Here is a 24612-nt window from a genome sequence, read left to right as displayed (position 1 = left end):
CACAAAAGTCCTGTCTGTCTATCCTTCAGTCAGTCAGTCAACCATTCACTCACTCGTTTTATGCAGAAATGATAGCAAACTATTGATGTGGGCTCCAACTCAAAGTCACCGTCTTCTTCACTCTTCTCTCTGGGCATCTTTTGTTCGACGACTTGTGCATATGTAATGCAGAGGATGCTGCTGTATCTGGCTCTTTGATTGGCTTTCTTGAAATCGACACTTCAAGTGTTGGAAATTTAATGTGTGTGCTTGGCATTCGCATTTCGTGTGTGTGCTGATTTAAACGCCTTTCATTCCCTCTTTGCGTATGTATTTATGCACCAAAAAAAAAAAAATAAAAAGAGTATAAAACGAAGATTTTTCATGGGAAATCGCTTAAGCTAAAAGCCGCAAAGATGCTGCGATATTTTCACATACAAATGTGTGTGGGGAAAAAGACCTTGACGACTGTAAGATGATATGCTTGCCGAACAATGCCAATACTTGATATCCATAATCAATGCTCGGTTTTGAAGATTAGCCCACTGAATATCTCATTCGCTGCCATTCAAATGCAGATTTCTGATTTCTGATTTATTATACATCATCTCTCAAGGCCTTTTGTTGATTCTTTCATAAATTTGATGATGAATTAAGCGATTTGTGTGGCAAAGCTTTGGCTTTTATTGCGAGTTAATCAACTTCCATTTAAGCGCAAGTATTTAAAATAATGTAATCAAATTTATGTTGATAAATTGCCGTCACTTTTTTTATTTGACATTTAACTATATCTGCAAATGCTTTTAACGATTTCCTTTGCTATGCTGTGGCAATATTTGGACTTCTTACTTGGCATTTGCTTACTCGTTGTCCATTCGAGCATGTTTCTTTTCTGTCCAGTCCAGTCTTTGGGGGTCAACTCACTCAATATTTGTAATGCAATTTCATTGCAACTTTTTTACTTGCTTACTTCGATTTATTGTGTACTTTTTACTCTCTGTGCTGTGCTCTGCTTTCGTTCCGTTATCATTCGAACGTAATCTTAATCACTTTGCGCAATGTTCATTCATCCACATCATCAATTTCCTTTGCGACGACTGCATTAGTGCAGCGCCCTCTGTTGCCCAAAAGCAGAAGCAGCAACAACATCGGCAGCTGCTTCGATGGATTCCTGTCTTCAGAGTATTTGGAACTGGACTTTGCCTTGCACTTGAAGCTTCAAGCTCGTCTAGTCTCGTTTCGCCTTCAGTCTGAATGTCTGTCTATCTGTATGTCTGTGTTTCTACATTTGCTTTTGCGCCGCTTCAATGCATTTCGCCGCCTTATCAGATTTGAAATTATTTTCAAGTTGAAAGATTTGCTTTGGTTTTTTGCTTGCTTGCTTGCTTGTGCCGCCCACAAAAATATAGGAGTACCGTAGACAACTCCCATTTTAATCTATTTTCAACGCGCGTGCTTCCTCTTGTTAGCAGTCCGGGAGTAAAGGTGCTTCTCAACCCAAACCCAATCGCATTTCCCCAAACACCAAAAAAATAAAAAAACATCATTTGCTACTTTAATAGTTCCCAATCGTTGTTGTTGTTGTTGTGGCTCTTATCGTACAATCTGGCCCGACCCGACTCGACCCTTTTTGGCCAGTTAGTTAGCCAGTTGCAGTCTGCACTCTCTCTTTCTCCTTCTCTCTCCCTTTCCGCACATTAAAAATGTATATAAAGCTCTCAAGCAAACCTGTCCAAAAAGGAGCGAGTGAGAGGGAGTTGCCTCAGTTCTTAGTTCTTTTATAGATTTCAATAATAGATTTTTCGAGTTGGTTTCCTGCGTGCCTGCAATTTTCGTCTGCAGCCGCGTGCAAAAATGGTTTTCTCTACAAACTTGGCCATGAACCCGCTGACGGCCAGCAGCCAACAACCAACAACCAGCAACCAGGCCAGTTGCAGTTAGCCAACGGCTTCTGTACGAAACGAGAGGCAAGCTCTAGACTTCTCTGCTCTTTCTAATGTGTTTCCTTTGTTTTGTTGGTCTTGCACTTGGCCGCAGCTGTGCGTTAAACCTCTTTACGTTTTTCTGCAATTGTCTTGACTCTTGATGTTGTTGTTGTTGTTGTTGTTGTTCTTGCCACAATTCGTAGCTGTCCAGTTTGGGGTCAAAGAGCTGCATTCTCGATAAATTGCAGCATTTCCAACTATTAAATTCTACTTTAAGTTCGCTTCGCTCTCTCTCTCTCTCTCTTCGGTTGAATTAATATTGTCGCTGTTGAATAAAGTTTATCAACTGGAAAATTGCTAATAAGTTGACCATTCAAAAACGACTAGCGAGTAGATTAATTGTAGATTAGGTTTAACTAGTTAGTGAAGACAATGCCGAGAGTTGAAAATGTGCGATTTTCGCTCGAGGGACAATGAAAATACTTGCTGTAGATGAAGTAGCCCAAGGCAAACAGAAAGTGAGCGAGGAAGGGAAGAGAAGAGAGAGATTGCTATGCGTGTTATTAACGTGTAATGAGAAAAAAGGCATCGCAATGAGCTGCAGGGTTTCTTCTTCTGATTATCAGTGGCAACGGCAATGTCCTCGAATGCTTCTGGTCATTATCCATTATCAGCAACACCCAACTGAGCACCACATGCTGCTGTCTAAATGCTTATTTAAGTTGTAAAAGTTAAGAGCGAGTCATAAACTGGGATCTGTCGCTGTCATTTTAAACCCTTAAATTGTGGCTGAATTGCTTTTGTTGATGGCTCACTTGAATGCGACATATGAAGCAGATAAAGCTGCCTGGACTTTAGAGTAGTTTTTCCTACAGCTAATGGAAAAGTTGGGAGTGTAAAATATTTGCTACAGTTGTGAGGTGTGTCCAGCTTCAGCTCCAGCTTTGAATTTGTTTTGCTTTCATCTCTTCACAGCAAATTTATTTGGCTTTTAGCCGCAAATTTACTTTCATTTTTGGCATGGCAAATCGATGAGGGACAGACAGCATCGTGGCCTCGTAATTATGGGTCAAATAACATATGTAATTACAAAACGTGCCTCAATATGTTTTGGGCGCTAATGACACAATGCCACACAAATGCCTCAAAGTCTTGTGCAACTCCAAAGCACTCGTGTCTCATTAACTGACGACCTCCCGCAACTGTTTGGCAGCCGGTCGAAAAGGGCCACAGAAAATCAATTAGGCGCTGTTCTCTGCCCTCCCCTCCCCTAAGTTTCTCTCCTCTCTTCCACTCTAACGCCTTAAGCTGCGCCCTCCAATGTTAGATCATTAATATTGGCCCGCAAAGCCACGGGCTAAGCGACAGTTGGACTTCGAGTTGGAGTTGAAGTTGGAATCGCACTCATAGCATTTGCCCAAAAGCCTCAAATGGAGGCCAAATGGGCGCGTCCCTTGACTGAGTGCATTACCAGAGACAGAGGCAGAGACTGAGACTGAGCAACAGCTGCAGATACAAATACTATATGTATTCAGATACAGCTTGGATTGTACTTGTACACACACATAACATACTCGTGTGTCAAAGTTCAAACACATTGTGCTGTGCTTTAAACAGGCAACATTAGTGGATAATTAACACGCCCACTCAGTGCGCCTTTGGGGCACGGCCATTTTCGGCAGCTCGTCGACGCTGCTTTTTGGCCAACTTTGTCATGCAAATGAGTTGAACATGGGGCCAGCCGAAAATTTATGTGCCGTATGTGTCCAACTTGCAGCAGCCTCACACACACACACGCAGCTGGTGGTCCTCGTTTGTTTAGTTGTTCAACACACAATTTCACGCTGTGCCACAACGCTGCATCACTCATACGCCTCGTGTGCTGTGGGCACTGCAATTTGGTCACTTTGAGGCATGCTCATTAAAACCATAAAGCATTAAAATTATGAAAATAAGCCCACCACCACCAAGCAACAACAACAAGGCCGAAAGAAAAAAAATATCAAACACATTAAATTTAATTGCCACTCACATATTTCTCATTTTTCTTATCTTTGCAGGTATGTCCACTCGCCGACAGGTGGCGCATAAATCGCATGATTCGATTTGTCGCAGCGATACAGAAAAGTGAGTTTGAATAGTTTTCAAGTGATTTGCATAATTTACAAAACGAAATCCACATAAATTTTGATATCGAAATAAAAATATGGAGTTAAGCGCTTTGTGGGCGTTGTCGGGTGCAACATGTTGCGACATGTTGTGACATGAGCAGTCAATGGGAAAATGTGAGTTGGGCATGGCAAATTGGTTTAAGGTGAAAGCATAAAGTTATGCAAAGATATATTGTGTGTGTGTGTGTTATCTGCGATTCTTTTTAGCAGAATCAATATTCTTCCCACTGCTTTGGCATTTCTCAACTGTCACAACTATCACATTTCTCGACAAGTCTCGACTTGAGTCGTCTTGAAGCCCACACTTTGATCCTCACACGCAGCTATCAAATGGCTGTTTTGTCTGCTGTGGCAAGCGAATCTCGGAAAAGCCATAGACAATCTTCACAAGACTTCAGACTTAATGATGCGCAGATTAATGTTGCCACAACAGCTCGAAGGCTCGAATAGTATTGCAGGCAACGAGTGTGAGACTTCTTAACTGTTGCAACTGACAGCCAAATGAGAGAGAGTGTGTGGGGAGTGGAAAGGAATGAGGAGGGGGCAAAAGCGCCCGAAACCAAATCAGCCGCAAACGCAAACGCCTTTTGCCAAGAAACTTTAACTATTTATTACAAGCGCAAATCACTTGAGGCGCACCAAACCAAACACGAGCAATGACTAACGGACTAACTGACTGATTGAATGAATGACTAACTGACTGTTGGTTGAGTGATGTGGCTTGTTGATCTGCTGTTGTTGGCTGCCGTATCAATGTTAACCCAGTTACCACAAAACGGGTATTCAAATGCATTAGCGCAAAATGTCAAATATGACAGCTAGACATTGAAATGTTTGCCCAGTTTGCCAGTTTTGCGAATCTCTTTGGGGTGCTGCTGCTGTGAAAAGCTGTCGGATGCAGGCTGAAAACTCGCTTCAGTTACTCCATTTAAGCATTTACCATTTACTCCAATTCACATTACCATTTGACAGTCCAGACACAACAAAAAACGAGTAAGAAAGCTAGAGTCGAGTTTACTTGACTGGGAGATACCCGCTATACGTTGTTAATAAAAGCAAAACAGTGCAGTATTAATATTTAAATATAACAAATTAATATACAGATACTGAAGAAACTTAAATGCATATTTGGTATATTGATATACCGATATGTACACATATATGGTATATTGATGTAACTTAATATATACTAGGTTAATTTATATACCGAAATATATACTTGATATATTAATAAGCCGATATATATTTTTGGTATATGGATATACCGAAATATTTATTTGGTATATTGATATGTTGATATACCGAAATATATATTTAGCATATTAATATAACGCAATGTTTATTTATTTATTTATATACCGAAGTTTATACTTGGTATATTGTGCTGTGCAAAAAACTATTGCTATATCTCTTAAAGTCTTCAAGTTCTAGTAGTTCATACGGTCATGGCTACATCATATCGGTTGTTTCCTGTTGGCACAAGGTTAAAGTACCCTTCTATCCAATGGATAGCGGGTATGAAAAAAGTCAAATTAGCGCCTCGAGCAAAGCAACTAACTAGAAACCGAGAAGACACATTTTGAGAAGGGTCTAATAGCTGTCGGAAAGTTTTGCGGCTGTTAATGATGCTGCTGCAGCAGTCGTCTGGAATTTGAAAATGTTAATCGATTTATGATGTTTGAGAAATTAAATGTGTCTGCCAACACGATAAGGCGCAACAGTAGCTGAAGTAGCTGCAGAGAGTCCAGGGTTCAATCATCAACAAAACATTGAAAACCCTTTAAAATGCCACACAAGACGCGTCGCTGATAAGACAAAAAGTCAAAATCTTGAGGGCCCATTCAAACTGTTGAAAACTTTTCAAACTATTTGGGGCCCGTTTCGCTGTCTGTCTGCAGTTCAACTCTATCGTTTGGAAAGTAGCGTAAAATAACAATAAACAAGAAGTAATCATGTTGTTCGAAGTTGAAGTTGCACACACACACACACATTCCACGCCCCTTGCTTTGCACCTCAACTCGAATTCAAGCTGCAGCTGAGCAGAAGCCAATCATGTGTAAGATTGTTGCCAGTTGCTCTTGTTGCCAACTATTTTCAATGCTTTTCCTTGTTGGCTTGTAGGAGTCAAGCGAAGCCAGCCTTATTGGCAGTCGTTAGCTGTTGCGGCAGTCAATGCAATCCTTTTAAATGTCAGTGTCAGCGAAAGTGGCATTAGAGAAAGAGAAGGAGAGAGAAAAGCAGAGAGAGAGAGAAAGAGAGGCGAGAATACTGTCGAGCAGTCGAGTCGAGTCTGGTCCAGGGACACGGATAAAAGCGAAAAGCGTTTGAAGCCATCAACAAAATAAGCTGAAAGCTTGCACTTTGTTGTGGCCATCGATAGAAAAGCTGGAAAAAATAGAGAGAGAGACAGACAGAGAGTGCGAGCAAATATGCACTGACAGCTCAGCTGTGTAAATAAACGATATTGTCTTTAACAACAATTTCGTGACTTTAAAAAATGCTATGGCAAACAAACCAAAGAAAAAATGCTTAAGGAAAAGAGAGAAAAACTTAATCGATCGAGGCTAATGCAGAAATTATTCTTAAATTATTGAGTGCACTTTTGGCTTTAAAAAATGTCATTGCAAAGCCAAAAATGAAGCTGCTTGAGAAAATAGGAGAAGATCTTAATGATTAATATTCTTTAAAAGAAAAGATATTACTTAATAATTATTATATTCTCTTTATTATGTAAATAATTTATATTGTCACGCATAATTTTTTAGCTTTATTCTTTTGATTGGCTAACAAAGTTGTAATTTTTTAAATTTAAAATTAAAATTTGATATCTCATTGGTATTAAACCCCCAGTTTTTCGATTTATTCAGTTTAATCTTAATCAATATGAATTTTAATTTCAATTATCATATTTGATAATTTGAACATTTTATTAGCAGAATAGCAAAGACATTTTTTCAGGTGAACGTGCTCTAAATAATATTCTTTTAGTGTATTAAAAACTATAATATTAATATCAATATAATAATGAACTTATCGTTCACATTGTTGCTTTAAAATATTTTTACAACTTGGAAGACACTTTTCAACTTTCAACGTGCAAGCTTTAATTTTGCTTTGCAGACTTAAAGCAAACATTTCAATTCGTTTACCTTTTACTTCTGGCATCTGAACAATGCTTTCGTTTTCTAATTTCTTTGCTTGTTCATTCAGTCTGACATTTTCAGCGTTTTGAGTCAAGTGTTCTTTTTTCTACCTGATTTTTCCTTTACTGCTCTCAAGGAAGAAAAGCTGCAACAAAGCGTAACTAAGGCAGTCTGGAAAAAGCAGGCGCATTAGTTGCGATTATCAGCCAGCAACTCTGTATATGAGTATGTCAAGATATGAGCATAATACAGTCTTTATAAGTATGTACATATATGTATGTACATACTTGTATATGTAATAATATGTTGCCGTTAACTCTGTTGATGTTGTGATGCGAAACTTTTGTGTGGGTGTTTTCTGATTTGTGAGCTGTTGTCGTCTGTTGAGTCTCCATCTTACTCTCAGACTTTTATGTCTGAGTCGGAGTCTGCGAATGTGTGAATGCGAATGTGAGTGCGCTGTGAATTGAAGGCAATTGAATGTTAAGCAACATGTGAATGACTTTTGCGGTCTGCTGAGTTGATAGCCCCGCAGGCAGCAGCCTTTAGAATGTGTCATAAGTAGAACTCTGAAATTGGATTATACGAGAGTTCGAGTGGCATTGAAGTATAATCAGCGTAAGCCAAATGATTTTTGTGTGCCAAGCATCAGTAAATTCACAGTGCAAAGAAACTCTTTAATAACTCTCAATATAATCAAAGAAATAAAATACTTAAAGAAATTATAAATACTTCAAAACAATTTCATTGTAAATTAATGATATTAAACCAGAAATGTTTACAAAATAATTTAAAGAAATACATAACAAGTTGTTGATATTTCTTTTCCTAAACAGCAACATGTACTAAGAAACTTTAATCCAAATTACTTATTGAAATAAAATATAGATAAAAAGAAATTTAAATTACAATTAATTAAATATCTTAATATAAATAAAAACATTTCAACAAAATATTTCAAAATTAGTTGAATGTAATAAGTCACAAGTTGTATATTTCCTTGCTAAAACAGCAAATTCATAATACATAGAAACTCTTCAACATCTCTCAACGGAATCAAACATTTAAAACACTTCAAGAAATTATAATAAAATATAGATAATTAAAACAATTATTTCAATGAACTAAATACAAATAAATAACTCCAACACATTAATTCGAAATTAATTTAAAATATGAAATCAATTAAATGTTGTGGATAACTTCCTTTTCTAAACATTTTCTTCATTCACTTTGACTGACCTAATGAGAAATGAATAGAAAAAAAATGCAGCTAGAAACTTGAACAAATTCCAGTTGGCTGACAGCTGATAGCTCTACAAATGTCGATATCAATGGCAATGTGGCAGACAGAAGAAGAACTCGAAACAACCTCTCTCTGGGGACATCACTTTGACAACAATTCCATGGCCATTACATAAGTTATGCTCAGTATGGAGTAATGTGCTCCCATCCATTGCACCATTCCGATTCCATTCCCAGTTCGATTGCCAGTCGATTGTGCTTTCCAATTCCATTCACATGGCCAACACTTGCATCTCTCCTGTGCTCGTCGTATGTAAGCCATCATAAAACGCAACCAAAAGTGCGGCTAAACTTTGCGATTGAATTTGCATAAATTGTGCCAGGAATCGCTTCAGTTTCAGTCCAGTTTGGGGTTACGAGGACTCCTCTCCTCTCTCTGTGTCTCTGTGCTGAGGTCGGTCTTCCCTTTTGCCACACGTTGCTGCCGTTATGCAAATGGTTTTTACTTTTTTTCTTCCTCACATGTGTGTGTGTGTGTGTGTGTGTATTTGAAAATGCATAAGATTTGGCCAAAGATTGCTGTCCATTAATTCAAGTTGGATTTACTTTTAGCATATTTTACATGCATGCGAATTGTGGCTGCGACTGTGGCAGCAACTGCGGTTTGTGGCATGCAGCTCATGCAGCGACTTCTCTCTGCAGTTCGATTCGCAGTTCGATTCGTACGCAAATTTTTGTTGCAATAAATTTGCATTTACCACAAAATGTTTTGAACTATGGGTTTACCCATTTGGTTTACCTGCCTTCGATTTATTTGCGGCCGCTTTTATTCAAATCGTTCTCCTCCATCATCCGCTCTACCTCTCCAGCATAGGATACAGAGTATAGAGTATCATGCGATAGTAGTGTAGATAATGGATACTGCAAAATTATGCGGGCGTATTGATTAGTTTTTGATTGGTTTGCAGTTTGCATGATGACCCTTAGTTAGCATTTAGCTGCTAATTTGACTGCCAATGCACGAAAGAGAGGAAATAGTGCGATAAAGAAAAGTCCATAAACACAGAATGTGTCGTAAAAGTGAAGCTAAAGCTTGATGAATGATTGCAGTGTTGAACACAGAAATCCATAGATAAAGCCATAAAATTAAGAATTTGTTGATTGTTGAGTAAAACTTAAATTTATCGAGTTCAGGGAAATATTTACAATTGTATATTGCTGTACTTAATGAAACCTTAAAAAATTAAAAAAATTTAAATTTTAACATATTGGATATATTTAGTATTATAAAATACTAATAAATAAGAAAATGCGTAAGGTACAGAACATTTATTTATACTATAAAAATTGCCAGGCCGGTAGATCGAATAACCATCGTCTAGAATTAATTTAATATTTAGTATTTAAATATACTGAATACTTATATGAGTAATGTCATTGCTCTGGTAGTTGCTGTAAGTTTGTGTACTAAAATACTATCAGCAGCGGCAAACCAAGTAACCATTAAAATTATTTATATAATTACCAAAAATACAACAAATATTTCAATTCAATTCAATTTAACACAATTTAGTATTTAAATATACCAAAAGCAAAGACACATGACATCATTACGTTGGTAATTTTTGTATTCTTCTATAATTAAATACTGCCATAGAACGCAAGTCGAACAACCATCTAAAGTATTTATTATATAACTTGTTTAGTTGTTGAATTTGTATATTTTCTTGCGTCTCTGCTTTGCCAACAGTCAACAGCTCGAAGGTTCAACAGTGTTTCTTGGCCCAGTTTTGTCAGCCATGCTTCATGCTTTCCGGCACTCGAGAATCAACCGCTCGTCAAGTGCTCAAGTTATCAAGTCGGCCCAAAAGTCTGGCTGCCTCGCTGCTGACAAGTTGTCAAACAGCGAAAAGTTTCTGCTCTAAAATGTACATAATTCGATGTCAAAATAGCCAAATTGATGCCTTGCCGTGCTAACAACTTCATTTTTAAAGGGCCAATCGAGTTGGCTGATGTCGTTGAATTTATTGGAAACTGTTCAAATGGCCTTGCAGTGAATGAATGTCTGCGATGGCTGCCATGGTTCCCATCATTAAATATTTAAGGCAATCGACAGGAGTCAAAACGGAAACCAGATTCCAAGCCCATGTAGCAGACATGTTCGTGCATGTGTAAATTAAACAGTTTATTGCTGTGACCCAAAGTCCTACAATGGGTCAGCAACCCAACTATCCAGCTACCCTAACATAAAAATCGCCAGCCTAGTCCAGTCTCCCAATTTGTTTGCATTCGAGCATCGACTGCAGACCCATTGGAAAATAGTTCGAGTTCTTCTCTTGCTCCCCTTTCTGCATGGATTATTGGTTAGTTTGTATCCTGTTGTGTTTACGTTTGTTTTGTTTAGTTTTGTTTATTCAAACAAGCCCAAAGCCTCGACCGGGCTGCGGTCTGCTGTTAAATCCTTAAAATACCTCAATATTTTCAGCATTGCACGAGTCGAGACCAATGACAGCATTAAGGGACAAACACACAAACACACACACACACAGATACTGAAATAGAAACAGACAGGACGTCAATGCTGCTCATAAATTTTGCATAAAGTTGGTCAGTTAATGGTTTTAAATTTGTTTCAACTCTGCTTTGCCATTCTCTGTAGACCAACAACTTTTTAGAGGTTTCTGCGGTCGGTCACTTAAATGTTTTGTGCCAAAGCATTTCGTTTAAATTGATTTTCCCAACATACGAAATATTTCCTGTTTCCTGTTCCCCCAAAATTCTACTCAAAATTGCTCTCAGTGGGGAAATTAGTTAAAGTGGATGACCCACCACGTAAATTGTCAAAATGTTAACTAAGAATTTAACGACGTTTTGTTTTTGTGTTTGGCTATATAATGAGTTTGTTTATCTACTACCTGTGATTCTGAAACCCTCATGAACGCAAACTCGCAACTTAATTAAGTTCAATCAAAGCAAATCCTAAGCCGCAGACAAAGCTTCGTCGCAGTCGCAGTCGCAGACACCCACACTCAGGTGTAATTTGCACAGAAATTAGCGACACTTTAAACTGCTCAACTCTGACTAAAAGAAACCTCAACATTTGCCAGACATGCTTGCCTATTGACTGTCTGCGTTTCCCCTCACTTCCATTCCTTCTGCCCCACGCAATTGCCAAATCACTCAGCCAGAACTAATGCGATTCATTTTCGTGTAAACTAGCGAAACGCAAAACTTTTTGCCCCAACCAAAAGAGACAAAAAGACATTGAATGTGCCAAGAAATACCCTCGAGTTAAGCTCAAGTTTATAGCATAATATATAATCATAAATTAAGCGAACTTTTAGTGTGTGCTGGAAGTATTGATTAATATTAAAGTAATAAACCCTTCAAAATTTGATATAGATTCTGCTAATAAATACCTAAAGAAATAAAAATAATATTCACTTAATAAATATAATATACTACATACTTAGTATTTGTATTTAGTATAGTATGTAAAAAGTAAATTTCTTTGATAATTTTTACACATTTGTATAAAATATTATTCATTTCATAAATTAAATACTTAATTTTAATATACCTAATTTTACGTCATTTCATTGATCATTTATCTAAATTTGAATAATAAATTATTGTCAGCGAAGTCAAAGCGAATAACTAATAAAAAATCAGTATTTCTGTCAGAATGATATATTCCAATCATATACTTTATGCTTCAATCCTATAATGATATATGCCTATCATATAGTGTATGCTTCAAGGGTATTTGCATTCGCAAATAAATAAAGCTACCAAATGGGCGTCAGCTTTTGCCAAAGGCATCGGCAATTTATTACATAGGTATAAAAGGCCGACTATAAATTCAGTCGTCCTCTATCCGATGTTGAAATTCAATACCAGAAAAATGCAGCGCACGATTCTCAACAAGTGCCGCAGCTAAGTGCAAATTTGTCACTGCACAGATGCAAAAAAAAAGAAAAGTTACAAAAAAAAATCCCAAATCAAATAAAAAATACATCAGACAGGCAGGAAGTCAAAGTCAACCAGTCAGTCAATCACTGCAAAATGTAAACTGCAAAACTGCAACCAAACTGCGGGCACACAAAATTTGTTTATTCCGTTCGTATCGCATATTTCGTTTAAAAATACATTTTTCTCTTTATTTTTTTGTGTAGTGCTTTTTTTTAAATGTCAGTTTTTTTCCTCTCGATTTTTTTTTGGGTCTCGTCCGCCTGCGGGTCGAATTACAATTTTTGGCATTGATATGTGCGCAATAAATTTGTTGGCTAAATTTTGCCCGTTAGCTTGCTTTACACAAATATTGCCTCATATTTTCATTTCAATATTTACAGAGCGATTACATCGAAGTTTTTCGTTCATCTGTTTTTGCTCTCAAATTGTCAAAATGTCAAATTGCGTTTCGCTTTCAAATTGCCATTTGATGTGGCACATTTGTTTAGCTTCGAATATTGAGCAATATATATGGAGAATTGTGTGGAAATAGTTTTAATTTCAAAATAAAAGAGATTGTTTAACAAAAATCAAATGTATAGAAAACAGATTTGACAATGAAAATTACAAAAATTGGGCAATTACGGGATTTTTTGTTTTACAAACGTATATGTAGATTAAAATATTAAATTTAAAGGAACTGACTATATTTAGTACTATAAACATATTGGGACTTCAATTTTACTTTTTTGGTTTAGGGTAAAAATAAATAAATTTGAAATTGTAACATATTTTCGATGTGCCTAAAAATCCAATAATTTTGTTATGTTCTCGATTAAAAGTATCTTTTTATAACTTCGCTTTTTAGATCTAAAACGCTATTGGGTATTTAAAATTTAAATCACATTATTCGTTAGACAATTCGTACTCTGATTTTTGCTATTTAAATGCAAAAGTCAAGTACTTACATTTCCATTAGTGTAGCCTCCATTAACCCTCTTGCTAAGCTTTAGTCTAACCTTCAGTTGACAAATATTGAAACAACCCAGTTGTCATCTGTTTCTCCATTCTCGCAGGCACTAGGTACATGTCCTTGTACATTTATTCTTTGTTGCTTTTTCTCATATTTAATCAATTAAAAATGCGTACGTGCACATTTGTCGCCCAGGCTCAGGCGCAGACCCCAAATGGCAACAACACAAATGCGTTACGCGCCCCAAAGGCAGCGCAACCTTGCCACAAACCGCCCATAGACAGAGAGACAGACAGTGAGACAGTTGGATTGGTTGGCTGGCAAATTGCACATATGTGTACACAAAGCTCATAAACAGCAGCAGCTGCGGCAGCGGAGGGGAAAGCATTTTAATTTCAAAATAATAAAAGCCGACGACACAAAAAACCTGCAAGAACCCAAACCTGACAATGACATGCAATTGAAGCGAACCGTGCATCGTCGCCTCGTCGGTTGTCGGTTGCTGGTTGCCGGTTGTCGGTTTGCCGGTGTCGAGCTTTTGTCTAATTGTCGCCCAGCTCCAGTTCCTGCTTCGACCACGTCTACGGCTTCAGCTTTGGCTTTGGCTTTGGGCACGGCACCAACACAATGCAAGTCCCCAGCCATGTAAAATGTGCGCATATGTTGTGCCTTTTTCAGTACTTTGCCAGGAATGGAACCCCGACCCCGACCCCGACTCCGACTCCAACTCCGACCTCGACTCTGCGGCAACCTGCCAGATGTGGCCTCAGCCACGTCCACAGCAGCCCCATTCGTGCAGTGCCTTCTTCTCCCGCTTGTTGTGTTGGCAAACAAATTACGACTGTCATTTTCAAATCATTTGGGGCCACAGCGTGCCGAGCCCCTTAAATGGTGGTCAGCATAACATTCGTTTGTTGGGTCTGCTCTTGGGCATGGAAATTGTAATGAACAGAGCATAACTTACTACTCTATATAATTGCACATACGAGTGTTTAGGTTAATGCCTTGACTCCTAGTTTGAGTTTATATTATTGTAAATTAAGCATAAATATTATTAAATGCTGTCATTTAAATTTAGAACTTGTGATAAAAACTATTCTAGGCAGATAACATTAGTATAACATGTTTATGTAGAGAATATTCCTATATGATACAATATTAAATATTGGGGAATAACAATTATATTTCATTAAAATAAATAAATAAATGCTGCCTTATAAGTTGTAGCATGTGGTAAAGCAGATAATATGAGTATCACATATTTGGAAAATATTCATGAGCTATAAAAGATAGTTAAAGCATTTTAAAGACATATCTAATATTAATTATACTTCTGTTTTTGTTGGGAATTAAGTATAAATAAATCTTAAATGCTGTCTTTTTACATTCGTGCAATGTCAGCAAGCATTTCTGAGATGAATAATAAGAGTATAACAAATAGTATTCAGAAAATATTCCAACTATTTCGAAAATATCTGAAGGCGACTATGCAGAAAATATTATAATTAAGTTTTCGGCACTGCGCAGGAAAAACTCATATCCTTAAGTTCTGTTGGAGATTATATTATTATGAATTGTGTATAAATAATCTTAGATGATGTCACTTAAATTTGCAATATTTGAAAAAGTAGTAAAGTTAGGAGAGCTATTGAAAGTATTTATATTATATAAATATAATGAATATACAATTGTGTTGCATATATATGATTAACAACGATTTGTAATAGGAAGATTGTAGATGTTTTGTCGACTTAACCACTGTTAATCTAATTTCTATCACTTCCATAATCACATCCTGTATTCGACTATCGCTGTGACTAAAGACCACAAGCGATTAGTTTGTAGTTGTGACTCGCATTGTGCGTTACAAATGAACAGAAATTTTGCCAGCGCAAAGTGGTTTTTATTTGGTTTATTTTTTGTTATTGTATTTTGTGTATTTGCCGGCAATAACAATAACGAGCAAGTGTAAATGGCAATATAAATCAAATATGCGGCAGACGCAGCAGTTCACCTACAACATGCCACCTACACACCTACACCAAAGTGTCTGCTGTTGCAACAACAACAACAACAACAGAAACAACAAGAAGAGGAAGTGTAAGCCGCATTCGTGTTTGCCATTTCAATTGAAATGTGCGCACATTTGCACCGGGGGGACACATTAAAAAAAAACAACGAAAACGAAGATGAACAAATACATATACATATGTATACATATTTGTAGATATATATGTGTGTGAGTGTGTATGTGTATACACACTTCAATTTATGCTATAATTTTCTTGTTTTATGTGCTTTCTGGGGCGTGGCAAAAAAATTGGCAAAGCCAGCGAAAGAGAGAGAGGGAAAGTGGGAGTGGGAAAAAATATATTTATATGTAGCCACAGTCGGAGCACACACACTTACTAACACACACCCATTTGGCATGGGATGGATGATAACAATCATTTTGAGTGTTTGCCTCATTTTCAACGCACCCATTTCGCGTGAGTGTGTGCGAGTGTGTGTGTGTGTGTGTGCCTGAGTGAGTGTGCATGACTTTGTTTTGTTTTTCGACATTAACCAAATGCATTAACATTAACGCAGCTCACTCCTAAAAATTTCTCATGTCGCTTCTTTTTTCCTTCCCTCTGCGTTTTTATTTTCATTACACGAAATTATTTAATTTCCTGCAACGCCTGCTCGCAATTTGATGAGCGACTGACTGTCAGAAGATGTCCGTGTATGTGTCTGTGTCCGTGTCCAGGGTTTCCAACCTTACTGATAATGTTGTCCTGCCCCATCTGCTTTCCCCAAGCCAGAGTCAGAGTTATTATATTGTACTCCCCTCTGCCTTTTGCCTCTCGCTTTTCCCCGGAATGTATTTCCGTGCGCGCACACACGGAAAATTTCTTTACTTTTTTCGCGTTTTTCTCTGCTTTTGCTTTTGCTTATTTTTTTTTTTTTTTTTTGCCATCGCTTATCGCAGCCAAGTTAATGACTATGTGGGTCATTAGCATTTTCAGCGTGTGCCGCAAAGCCCAAGCGAAAGTACGAGACAGAGAAATTGAGGGAGTGATGAGTCCCCCAAGCAACGAACATAATGCAAATTTAAGATGAGACTTTAAGCGAAGGAAAAACTGAAAAGATGCCAAAGATTGTTTGCAAGTCGATTACGAAACTTGTTAAGCTGAGACGCCAAGCGATTTACATATATAGATATGGATCTATGGCTGATGAAATAATAATAAGAAAGCTACAATCCAGTGTGCTCGACTGTGAGATACCCGAAATCGGTTCTTAAGGAAAGCATACCAAATTAATATACCAAAAAAAGTACCTTTATATTTAATTGGTATATTAAGTGTATATTTGATATATAAAAAATTATAGCACTATGGTTCTAAATAAAACCATACCAAACTAAAATACCAAAAAAATACTGAAATATACCATAATGTTTATTTGGTATGTTAAATGTATATTTGGTATATTCTCTAAAAATTATAGCATTAACATTCTCAACAAAATCATACCAAACGAATATACCAAAATATACTGAAATATACCAACGTGTTTATTCGGTATATTATATATATATTTGGTATATTGTCCCCTTTAGTCGATGAAATCTAGGTGTTCATACAGATAGTCAGACAGATGGACGAACATGGCATAACTTTACGGGACATGTCTCCTTTTGCCTATCACATCCCGTCACAAAGTTATAATACCCTTTTACCGAGTATAAAAATCAACAAAAGATTACAAAGCATGTTATTAAAGTGATTCTGAGTAACCTTAAAATATTAAAGATCAACAGTGAAGAAACAAAGTTATTTTTTATCATAAATCGTTAAGTACACAAAAAGTTCAGAGTTGTCTAGCAAAAGCAAATTCAATTTAAGCTGTCAGACAAAAATACACACACAATTTTTGAATGTTCATTTTCAATTTGTCAAATTTGCAATTGAATATTTACTCGATACTCGATACACGATGCACGAAAGCCATTCTAGCCCCAAGGCAGCAGCAAGCAGGCAAATAAAGTTTCAGTTTCAGCATAGTCAAAAGACTGTATGACATTCAAAAGTGCATTCACATTGAAATCAAATCTGTTTGTAATAACAATAATCAAAAGCAATAAAAACACTAAAAGCGAACGCAGTCGCAAGACAAACACGATGATTAAGTTGCCGCTCGAGATGATGATGACGTTGTTGTTGATACCATATACAAAATACAAAATTGCATTTATAAGCAATCATGTCAACGCCCAAAAGAAATATGAAAAGACGTTGTGTTGAGCGCTGTCGCCTGTCAACCAGACGCCGCAAGTCAAGTGGCAAGTGGCATGAGAGGCATGGGGCATGCAGCACAGACATGCATAAAAAGGGAGGCAAAGAACATTTTCGCCAAGCGCCTCCAGAAATTTCACTTCACACCTACGTCGTAGCTAAGGAGCAGAAGAGTCAGAAGGAGGAGGACATCAAATGGAAACGGAAGTGAGTGTAAAGCATACAGGAAATGCATTCTGGCTGCCTGATGTCGTTTAGTGGGTGTTGCTGCAATGTCTGTTGCCTGCTTCTTCCTTGAAGGAGACAACTTTTCATTTGACTGTGCGACATGTGCCTTGACATTACAGCTAGAAGGTCGCCGGAAAGTAAGAGCTGTCTTATTTAACTGCTTAAATTCCTATAATTCCTATGCTCAAAGTCTTCTCTCACATTTTATTGATTTACAGCCGCAATTTAATGTTGAGTAATTGCTTGGCCCTACACACACGCATTTGAATTTGCTGCAGTTTCAAATTACTTTTAGCCTTTGAGCTGACTGTCCACTTTGCCAGATATTCAATCGTCGTCTGTATGGACGCAAGAGCTGCTTGACGATGCTGACAGTTGATTGAACACTTTTGAAATGACAAAAACGCCCCACGGGTGACATTTCTCAAAACACTTTACGTGGCCCAACCCATTCCCATTCTCAATCTCAGTCTCTCAGTCCACTTTTGTACCTTGCCTTTGAGTTTAGGTGTTGCAACCTTGATTTACGGCATTTGCCTCAACTGAACTTGGCCGCAGGCTGCCCAGATTATGGACTGAGAAATGGTAGCTGGCTTTTTGCATTTGCATCGCTCGCTCTCTCGCTAAAAAAGACGCCGCTGGCCAATCATTAAAACGTCGGCATGATGAGTTCGCCTCGCAGTTTCCACTGAAGCTCCAATTGGAGTCCGTCTCTCTTGCTCTCGCGTGGTTTTAAATTACCATTTTAATGCTGCCGAGTGCGACTGATTGATGTGCGCTGCTCTCCACTCTCCACTCTCAGCACTGTCCAACCAATCTCTACATTGCAGTCGACAGTTGGCAGCCAAAATGTAAATGGCTTTTTCTGCAGCGTTTTTCCCGCTAACAAGCTTTTGGCATTTGCTCGTTGTCTCTTCTAATGTTTTTCTCATTTTTCTCCCGACTCGCTTTAAAGGCATAAAAACTTTAATGTTGGCTATAAAAAAAAAACGAAGCCCTTATTAACAGCTACTTTGAGACACTTCATTAGGTTCTGCTGCAATGCTGCTGATGTTGCTACTGTCGATTTGAGTTATGTGATAAGCCACTCGCCCACAAGGCTCCAGCATGTCGCCTCCTCCCCTTCTCCCTCCTCTGCTGCTGCACCTCACTTTGCCTTGCCACAACATTTTGACGTGGTCGCCGCGCTGATTGAGCGCAAGTGGCGCGTTGACTGACAGCCTGACAGTCGGACACTTAGACGGCCAGACACTTTGGGCTTTTACCCCCTCAAACAGAGAGACATATATTTAAATATACATTTGGGCACATCTCTGCTCGTGGAGTGGCTTTTAAGCAGCTTCTGAAAGATGCGCGCGCCCGGGCCACGTCAAAAATGTCGTCGTCCATCTGCAACTTGCCTCCTCCCTCTTTCTCTCCCATCTCTCCCCTCGTGGCTGTCATGTCTCCTGCCGTGTAGCGAATGTTAATGAGCTGTTAAAACTCAGCGTCCGTCGTGAACGCATCTTCAAATTAAAACTGCAGCAAGCAACCAACAACAGCAAACAACAACAATAAAAACGAAGCACTGTTAACTTGTTTTTCTCCCTGTTTTGTTTACCATTTTGTTATTTTGTCACGGCTATAAATAGTTTCATTAGTTCGTCTACAATTGCCGGGTAAAAAAGACTCATAAATGTCTCTCTGGAAGTGGGGGAAATGTGTAGGCCACTAATTGGGACATTTGATAGGAGAATGCACGGTAATAACAACTAATGAGACTGAGTAAATAAGCTAATTAAATGACAGTTGCTATTCACTTCCAATCAAAAGACTAAAAACGCAGATGCAATCAAGTAAACAAACTGTAGGCGAATAATCTGAATAAATGAAGCCAAATACAACGATGGATCTCATTGTGTAGCATAAACTATTTTGCGTGCTACAAAAATGTCTAAATTAAATTATATTATAAAAGGAAATAATGTAAACAAGTAAAATTGATATACATCATTGAAATTATAAATATTTTGTTGGAAAATTAATGTAACTATAATGCAAACAAAAACTACACAAATTTTAGTAATAACTTTTTTTAATACAAACAAAATACATTTTGTAAATGCTCTTGTCTTAAACACATCAGAGAATAATAGGCAAAATCATTTTAATCATATTTATCTCTAATTGAAACGTCCATAGCAGCAACATTTAAAAAACACAAATAAAAACTTGTCGCCTTCACATCTTTTTCTCTCGAGTAATTAAAAGAACTAATTGAAATGTTTCTGCTTTTGCCATAATCCATGTGAAAGCTCAACAATTATGCAATTTTGAAGCTATTAACATTTAGCTCTTAACTTTGTCAACACCCTTTCAACAAGGGCAATTCGAAAGCCTCTTAGCAGTCGCTTCATTTAAGCAAATCACAGCAAATGAGCCGCACATGCAACTGTCTCCACTTATGCCTGCTCTTCACTCTAGAAGTTCTAAAGTTTCGCCCCCGCAGTTTTTGCTTGCGAGTTTCTCAAGTGTCTTATATGACAATAAGCTGTGAGCAAGTTGAACTACAGTCATGTCAGCACTCGTGTCTCTCTCTTTTCCATATAGAACTGAAATCCAATACCGCGTTCATGTTTTATATCAGAGGGCGCTTAAGCGGCTTCCGTGTGTCAAACACTTGGAGAACAGAGACCAAAAAGAGTAACCAAATACGCAAGACTGTGGCGCCACAGAAGCAACGAGTCTCAGATTACCTAAAATGGTTTGAGGAGTCGAGTTATGATTCTGAAATTAGTTGGAAATAGCCGATGGGAAATGGTCGAGACGAAAAAGTTATCCAAGTCGCTCTCTTAACTGGCTGAGGGATTTGCTCCCCAAACAATTTGTCTGCGCCGTTTTTCTGGCAATTACTTGTCTAAAATAATTGGCTATGCCGCAAAATTGAAAAGCTAAAGAAATAAGAAAAAGAAGGCACAAAGCAAATAGAAGCTCGAATCAAAATAGAGAAAACAGAGAAATGCGAAAACCAGACGTCAAACAATCAAAAACTGTCTGCTGACTTTGACTTTGGTTTGTAGCCACGGCTTTTACCAAAAGGTTTGACTTTGACTAGGGGGCAGCTCGTTAGGGCAGCCGATTTCCGTTTCCGGTCGAGAGCTACAGAGAGCTGTGACTGGCATTTGGAATTGAAAGAAAAACAAAGCGTGAAAGGATTTAGCAGCAATCACAGTTTCAATATTAATAGTTGGCTAGCCTTTCCTCATTTTCCTTTCCCCCAAGCTCAGCATTTTTGCTGCGTGGCTGGTTTTAGCTTTCATTTCATTTCGGTTTCAGTCACAAGCCAGTCTCAGCTCAGCCCTTTTGTCCACCGCAGACATTGGCATTGGCAACAAACAAAGCGCAAATCGAAAAATGCTACGTTCAATGTCTCCACACCCATAAAAGCGATTTTTATTTGCCGTCTATTGACGTTATTGACTGACTCGCTCTCTCTGTGTGTGGCATTCAAGGCTGCCAGCGGCGACTCTGCCAACGGAACCAAAGTTCCAGCTGTGACCACCAGCCGCAGGACATCGTTGAAGCAGTGAAAGCATTTCTCCTCTTTCCTATCGCCTTCGCACATAAAAATAATATTCACCAAACGCTTTCGGTTTCGCCTCCCTCCCGCAACATCGATTGCTTTTGTGTTTGCATTTTAACTTTCGTTTTCAATTTTCATTGCCTTTTTTTGTTGTATTTTTTATTATTTGTGGCCAGCTGAAAATGATGTAGCATTTGGATTTACTCGGGCAATTCTAAACCATAAAATAAGTAAAAGCGTGTAAAATGCACCTGAGCTGTTGCCCAGACAAAGCCCAGACAGAGGGTTGAAAAGGTGGCAAATAAATTGGTAACAACAAAACGCAATCTTTTTCAAATGCTTTTCAATGTGCGCTTTATTGCCCAGCTGGAATGTGTGATGTGTAAAATTTTAAAGGCATCTTTAAACATACATTATTTAATGCCACATTTTCTTTGCTTTACGATTTATTATTTATTTTTATATTGAAACATATTCGTATTCAAATTGAATGCAAATCACTTAATGCGTTTCATTAGATCCCTCATGACCTAAAAGTTGGCAAACACTTGAATTTGACGCTTTAGCCTGGCAATTATAATAAGCGGCAATTATTAATTAGAATAATACTCATTTAAAACTTGTAGAGCGCATAAATTTCTGTATAATTTGCAGGCTGACGAACGAACGAAGGAAGTAGAAAGGGAAATAACAATTTTAATGAAATTGCCAAGAGACAGTCGACAGTCGACAGTCAAGTCAGTTAGTCAGTCAGGCAGGCAGCCAACCAGTCAAGCTGTGTCAAGCCTCAGTGCTTATCGATTACATCTCGTCATGCGTCAGACGCCCACACAGACGCAGAGTGAAGAGGAAAGACAGCGAGAGCGGGGGAGAGGCGAAGGGAATGGTGCAGGGAGGGGTGGGGGAGGGGAATGTAGGGAGTACTAGAGCTGTTGGTGAAGGCCGTCGTCGGCTTAGTGTTTTGGAGTGTGGCAAATAAATTGACATTTATCTGTGTGTAACAAGATCAAGTATACGCAACGTTGCCCCTTCGAGTTGTGTGTGTGCGTGTGTGTGTTTGCATTGAGCCGAGCTGAGCTGTGATTTTGTGGCATACTCGTTGATACACTCTTGCCTTAATGATGCATGTGCAGAGCTCTGAAATTAAAACGGCATGCGATTCTAATCGCACAATATGGCGTATGAGTAATTTATATTGCGTACACTCGATCTGACCTCGAACTCTAACAAACAAGCACGCAAACAAATTAAAACGGAAACCAAACTGCCAACGAACTTAAGTCCATGTCTTCAAGCGGCAACTACTTAGATTTGGTTTTTGATTCTCGCTTCTTGCATTGAGGTTAACGTGCGTCATGTTCTGCTTAGGCGAAACTACCGACAGCAACTTGACATTTGATTTACCGATTAGTGCGTGGCAAGTCGCAGTATAAAGTGTGTGTGTGTGGAGTGCATTTGAATTGAAATTGCAAATTTGGTTTTTATTGAAAGTTTTTGCAAAAGAAAAGTTGGAGGAGGCCGCAGATTGAACTGATGAAAAGCCGCAACAAGGGCTGCAGTAAACATTATAAAGAACTTGTTCTTTTGAGTCTGATATTTATGTATTTTGTCGTCAACAGTTGATTTTAATAAACAATTTAATTGTTCACGCTTGTCTTAAGTCTGCAGCCCTGGCAGCATATGCGTGTTGCGTTGCCACTTCTATATCAGCCATCGTGTTGCAGCGCGTTGCACATGCAACTTGTTAGCTGCCGCCTTGTTGGCTTGTTGCCTCGCTGCTGCTTAGTTGAGCTGTTCCCACAGTTGACAGCGATGAAAACTTTGCTGACAGCCCAAACAGAAAGTACGTAGCAAGTTGACTTGTAAGCAAGTAAGTTGCCAGCGCACAGACTTACATATTTCTGGTTAGTTCATTTAACTATGCTCAAATCGAATGAGTAACATATCGAATGCAATTTTGCAGTCTATTTTTATTAAATACGTGTATATTCTAATCCAATTAAATATGAAAATATTTCCCTACTCTGACTTCAAATTCAATTAGCATTGCTAACCCAGTTTTATCTTTTTTCTTTTTCCAGAGCTATGCTATAATTGCCAACAAGAGATTTAGAGCAGTCAGAGTAAAATTAGAAAAAGGTAAGTTGCATTCTCTCTTAGTCCTTTTTTTGAAGCCACAGGCTGCATGGCATAATTACCAAGCGGAAATCACACATAAACCCAATTTGTAGCTGGGAGTTTAAAGCATTTGCCATCAAATTTCCTGTCCTTAAAACTGATAGGAATTTAATGCAACACGGAAATGCGCTCAACGAACCGATGCGACGACCAGGTGAAAAACCATTTGCAAAAAACTTCTTCCATTTCCGCAAAAAATAAGAGAACTGAAAAAAAAAGTCTTGCTGGGCAGTGCAAAAAGTTCAGTATAAGGAAAATGCATTGAAATCTCTTTTTATTATTCTCTTACTGCACACCATAATCTTCTTACGGTGTACTTTCACATCAATTTTTATTAAAGTCCATTAACTAGCCAAACAACAGCGTTAGGCAGCAACAAGTGCAGCATGGGAAAAACTAATTTGCCATAGGCATTAAGGCAGCTTTAAGCTTAAACATAGTTTGCTTTCAGCTAATCCTGTGCAATTTAAAAGGGTGACAAACTTGATTCTTTGCCCATTATTTACTTAACTTTTGTTATTTTTCATATTTATTTGCTGGCCAAAAATAAAGTCTGTGTGTGTTGCCTGACAACGCTGACATCGTTGGCAGTCTGGCAGATTGGCGACTCTCGGCTAAATGAATTTAAATTATATTTACGTGCTTTGGCTTCACATTGGCCTGAATGCTGTGTAAATCATGAATAAATAAATTTTATGCGTAAATATAATTCAATTACCAGCAACAAAAATGGATAAAGTACGATCCCTTCCCAGCTCCCTCTCCTTCTCTATGAGCCACAGCGAGGCTCCTTTAGGTGCCATACCCAAACATAGACTGCCTTTTTTTCTGTCAGGCATCTGCTATTTTTTTGGCCATTTCAAAGCCGAACATAAAATAAAATGCTGCCAGTTAGGGGACACTTTTTAGGCACTTCATTGATTTTCATTGATTTTGTGAGAGTTATTTTTACAAAAGGTATTTATTTGATGGCTTTG

At 38.1% G+C, this 24612-nt stretch overlaps 1 protein-coding gene across 2 annotated transcripts in view; it reads left to right on the top strand.

Moving 5' to 3' along the window:
- LOC117572390 (nyctalopin) overlaps nucleotides 1-24612 on the top strand; it is a 113495-nt gene that overhangs the window by 57893 nt on the left and 30990 nt on the right. The window contains exons 2-3 of one of the 2 annotated variants that reach the window (XM_034255164.2): nucleotides 3965-4031; nucleotides 23539-23596. The gene's annotated coding sequence lies outside the window, so the exon portion shown is untranslated. The remainder of the gene's footprint in view (nucleotides 1-3964; nucleotides 4032-23538; nucleotides 23597-24612) is intronic. The other variant, XM_052003945.1, reaches the window with a different exon arrangement.

The sequence above is a fragment of the Drosophila albomicans genome, chromosome 3 (genome assembly GCF_009650485.2).
Source record: "Drosophila albomicans strain 15112-1751.03 chromosome 3, ASM965048v2, whole genome shotgun sequence".
NCBI lineage: Eukaryota > Metazoa > Arthropoda > Insecta > Diptera > Drosophilidae > Drosophila > Drosophila albomicans.
Note: the sequence above shows the minus strand (reverse complement) of the source record. Positions and strands in the feature narration are given on the sequence as shown.